The sequence below is a fragment of the Notamacropus eugenii genome, chromosome 7 (assembly GCF_028372415.1).
Source record: "Notamacropus eugenii isolate mMacEug1 chromosome 7, mMacEug1.pri_v2, whole genome shotgun sequence".
In the NCBI taxonomy this organism is placed as follows: domain Eukaryota; kingdom Metazoa; phylum Chordata; class Mammalia; order Diprotodontia; family Macropodidae; genus Notamacropus; species Notamacropus eugenii.
Genome location: NC_092878.1, coordinates 29,742,182 through 29,747,623, shown reverse-complemented (window position 1 = coordinate 29,747,623; position 5,442 = coordinate 29,742,182).

The window sequence follows — 5,442 nt, the reverse complement described above, 5'->3', positions numbered from 1 at the left end:
CTATTGTGCTATAATGATGAACAGGAAGACTTTAGAGAGGCCTGGAAAGACTTATATGAACTGATGCTGAGTGTGAAAGGAGCAGCACCAGGAGAACTCTGTAGACAGCAGCAACCACAGTGGGTGAGGAATTTTTGTGGTAGACTTAGTACTTCATTGCAATGCAAGGACTTAAATAATTTTCAAAGGTCTCTTAAAGCAAAATGCCTTCCACATCCAGGGAAAGAACTATGGAATTTGATCGCAAAATGAAGCAGATCATTTTCTTTTGTATTACATTTTGGTTTGTTTTATGATTTCTCCCATTCATTTTAATTCTTCTATGCAACATGACTAAGGTGAAAATGTATTTAATAGGAATGCATGTGTAGAACCCACATAAAACTGTATGCTATCTCAGGGAGGGAGAGGGTAGGTACAGGGGTAGGGAGGAGGGAAGAGAAAAAATATAAGATATATGGAAGTGATTGTAGAACACTGAAAACAAATAAAATTTTAAAAAGGAATAAAATCACAGGTCCAAGCAACATGTTTATATGTCTTTTTATCTACGTGTTGTCTCCCCCAATTAGAATGTAAGATCTTTGAGGGGAGGAACTTTTTTTTTCTCTGTATCTCGAATATTTGGCAGAGTGCCTGGAACACAGAATGTGTTTAATAGATGTTTGTTGGGGGCGGAGCCAAGATGGCAGAGTAGAAAGATGCACATACACGTAACTCCGAACCCATAACCCATAGAACGGCTACAGGGAAGTAACTCACGGCGAATTCTGCACCCAGAGGCCACGGAACATTGGAGCGAGGGAGATTTCTGTTCCGGAGAGACCTGCAAACCTCTCGTGGGGGGTCCTCCGCGCTGTGGACTGGGCACCGGGACTGGGAGCTGAGTGCAGCCCTGCTATGGTCGCGGCACCGAGAGGAAAAGATCCGAGCGGGCTTCAGGGACGGGATCTCCAGCGGCCACGCGGGTCCCTCCACCCACAGAGGGACCTGCAAACCTCTCGCAAAAGGTCCGTCGTGCTGCAGAGGCGGAGCCCAGCCCAGCCCAGACCTGCCGTGGCTGCGGCACCGAGAGGTACAGATCCGAGCAGGCTTCAGGGACGGGATCTCCAGCGGCCACACAAGTCCCTCCACCCACAGGTGACAGGGCTCGGTGAGAGAGTCTCTTTGGCAGGTCGAGAGGGGAGTGGGGTGCCCCCATAACTCAGGCCCCCCCAGGAGGTAGAAGCCGAGAGGCGGCTGCAGACAGGGGCTCCCCAAGGGGGCAGGAGCCTGGATCCATTGTGGAAGGTCTATGCATAAACCCCCTGAGGGAACTGAGCCAGAGAGGCGGCCCTGCCCAGACCTGACCACCTGAACTTAATCTCACACTGAACAGCAGCCCTGCCCCCGCCAAAAGCCCTAAGGCTGGAAGCAGCATTTGAATCTCAGACCCCAAACGCTGGCTGGGAGGATCAGGAGGCGAGGTGGGTGTGAGGAGAATATTCAGAGGTCAAGTCACTGGCTGGGAAAATGCCCAGAAAAGGGAAAAGAAATAAGACTATAGAAGGTTACTTTCTTGGTGAACAGGCATTTCCTCCCTTCCTTTCTGATGAGGAAGAACAATGCTTACCATCAGGCAAAGACACAGAAATCAAGGCTTCTGTGTCCCAGCCCACCCAATGGGCTCAGGCCATGGAAGAGCTCAAAAAGGATTTTGAAAATCAAGTTAGAGAGGTGGAGGAAAAGCTGGGAAGAGAAATGAGAGACATGAAGTCAAAGCATGAACAGCAAATCAGCTCCCTGCTAAAGGAGACCCAAAAAAATGTTGAAGAAAATAACACCTTGAAAACTAGCCTAACTCAATTGGCAAAAGAGGTTCAAAAAGCCAATGAGGAGAAGAATGCTTTCAAAAGCAGAATTAGCCAAATGGAAAAGGAGATTCAAAAGCTCACTGAAGAAAATAGTTCTTTCAAAATTAGAATGGCACAGATGGAGGCTAAGGACTTTATGAGAAAGCAAGAAATCACAGAACAAAGCCAGAGGAATGGAAAAATGGAAGATAATGTGAAATATCTCATTGGAAAAACAACTGACCTTGAAAATAGATCCAGGAGAGACAATTTAAAAATTATGGGACTACCTGAAAACCATGATCAAAAGAAGAGCCTAGACATCATCTTCCATGAAATTATCAAGGAAAACTGCCCTGAGATTCTAGAACCAGAGGGCAAAATAAATATTCAAGGAATCCACAGAACACCGCATGAAAGAGATCCAAAAAGAGAAACTCCTAGGAACATTGTGGCCAAATTCCAGAACTCCCAGGTGAAAGAGAAAATATTGCAAGCAGCTAGAAAGAAACAATTCAAGTATTGTGGAAATACAATCAGGATAACACAAGATCTAGCAGCTTCTACATTAAGGGATCGAAGGGCATGGAATAGGATATTCCAGAAGTCAAAGGAACTAGGACTAAAACCAAGAATCACCTACCCAGCAAAACTGAGTATAATACTTCAGGGGAAAAATTGGTCTTTCAATGAAATAGAGGATTTTCAAGCATTCTTGATGAAAAGACCAGAGCTGAAAAGAAAATTTGACTTCCAAACACAAGAATGAAGAGAACCATGAAAAGGTGAACAGCAAAGAGAAGTCATAAGGGACTTACTAAAGTTGAACTGTTTACATTCCTACATGGAAAGACAATATTTGTAACTCTTGAAACATTTCAGTATCTGGGTACTGGGTGGGATTACACACACACACATGCACACACGCACACACACATAGAGACAGAGTGCACAGAGTGAATTGAAGAGGATGGGATCATATCTTAAAAAAAAATGAAATCAAGCAGTGAGAGAGAAAGATATTGGGAGGAGAAAGGGAGAATTGAATGGGGCAAATTATCTCTCATAAAAGAGGCAAGCAAAAGACTCATTAGTGGAGGGATAAAGAGGGGAGGTGAGAGAAAAACATGAAGTCTACTCTCATCACATTCCACTAAAGGAAAGAATAAAATGCCTACTCATTTTGGTATGAAAACCTATCTTACAATACAAGAAAGTGGAGGATAAGGGGATAAGCAGAGTGGGGGGGGATGATAGAAGGGAGGGCATGGGGAGGAGAGTGCAATTTGAGGTCAACACTCATGGGGAGGGATAGGATCAAAAGAGAATAGAAGTAATGGGGGACAGGATAGGATGGAGGGAAATATAGTTAGTCCTATACAACACAACTATTATGGAAGTCATTTGCAAAACTACACAGATTTGGCCTATATTGAATTGCTTGCCTTCCAAAGGGAAGGAGTGGAGAGGGAGGGAGCTAAAGAAGTTGGAACTCAAAGTGTTAGGATCAACTGTAATGTTCTTACCACTAGGAAATAAGAAATACAGGTAAAGGGGTATAGAAAGCTATCTGGCCCTACAGGACAAAAGAGAAGACAGAGACAAGGGCAGAGAGGGATGATAGAAGAGAGAGCAGATTGGTCATAGGGGCAATTAGAATGCTTGGCGTTTGGGGGGGGAGGGGAGAAAAGGGGAGAAAATTTGTAACCCAAAATTTTGTGAAAATGAATGTTAAAAGCTAAATTAAAAAAAATGGAAAAAAAATAAAATAAAAAAAAAATAAAAAAAAAGCATAAGGAATAAAAAAGACTTTAAATTTTTTTCATTCATTCATTTTACCCCGTGAAAAGTAAGGTATCCTCCCTCATCCTGCTTTTTCTTTAGGGGACTTGAACAAAAAGAAACCCTAAAGAGTATACATAACTCTCAGAATAATATGATTCTTGTAAGGGAGAATATTCATAGCTAAGGACATTATTACAGCTAAACACTTGCCTCCTCCTCCGTGAGCTCATGTAGGGGAAACTTGACATCTGCGTCTCCCGAGTGATGTTCCTCACTTCATTGAATCACAGACCTCACCTGGAAAATCTGAGAACTTCACCCTATACCAACACTCAAGGTTGTCACCAATTGTTCTTGTCAGCACACAGCTCATAAAGCACAAGGAGGGACAGTTTATTCATAGGTCAAAAAAAGCAAATAGATCTCTTATCAGACTCATGAAAACACTGACATCTATCAATGAAGAAAACTTCTCCAGTGACCTAGATAGCCTCAGTCATTTACAGTCGTGCCACACCAAGCATAGATAGCTTCAGGGGTTTTCTCAGTGGGGTACCTATGCAGAGGGGGGCAGCTAGGTGGTGCAGTGGATAGAGCACCAGTGCAGGAGTCAGGAGGACCTGAGTTCAAATGTCACCTCAGACACTTGACACTCACTAGCTGTGTGACCTTGGGCAAGTCACTTAACCCCAACTGCCTCATCCTGGGGCCATCTCCAGTCATCCTGATGAATATCTGGTCACTGGATTCAGATGGCTCTGGAGGAGAAGTGAGGCTGGTGACCTGCACAGCCCTCCCTCACTCAGAACAAAGTCAAGTGCAAGTCATGTCATCATTTCTCTGATGGCATAGTCTTCTTTGGCAACGAAGGATGAGCACACACCCTATGCAGATTTCTGTCCAATCAGGATGGCAATGATCCCAGAAATTCCCTGCAGCAACATTGTCCTTGTCTACACATCTGGGCTCTTACCAGCAGGGGGCAACACTAGCCCTTTTCACAGAGAAAGTCCCAGTTATAATATGGCAAAGGGTAGATAGACAGTATTTCAGTTTTTGTTCTGGTAATAGTAGGGTTCCTTCTTCACACTCCATTTTGAAGTTCTCCCTTGTGACTCTTCACCTCACACAAAAATGTACCAAGAAGTCAGAGATATACTTTAGCCATCTCATCTTCTAGCCAGTCTCCATCACCCACACACAAGGTAACTTTTCCCTCAACTCTCATGCATAGTGTTTCCCACATTCTTCTGGACTTTCCACAAGCTTAAGAAAGTATCCCGGTTTCTTGCTACCAGTTTTTCAGATTCAGGAGTCCTTGGCACTCTATATATATGCACAAGAGTGGGATTCAAAACCCCCTAACCTGCTTTGCACCACCGCTGTGGAAGAGATGGAGAATCTAGTTGACTTTGGGAATCTATCTATACCCAAGAAAGTGGAGGCAGGAGGGGAAAATGAAGTTCCTGATACATTTATTTTTTAAAATGAATTCTGTCTTCTTATCTCTTTCAAACAGGCTTAGCCAGAAAGTGCATATATTCAGAGTTTTTCAGAATACTTGGAGATGGAAATGCTTGTAAATACCTCTTTCTTTAGGCTTCTTATTCCCACTGTATCTAAAGCTAGTGAAAACTGTGGGGGTAGCTTAGGTAGGTTGGGTGATATTTGTCTAAGGCCATGAAAATTTATTGCTTTTTTCCCTAGCCTGCTGAGAACACACCCACCCCACACAACATGGAGTCCAAAGATAAAAGAAAAATGGGTCATCTTCAGACAACCTGGTCAGTAAGATAACCAAGGAGAGCCTGCCAGGCCCCAAAAG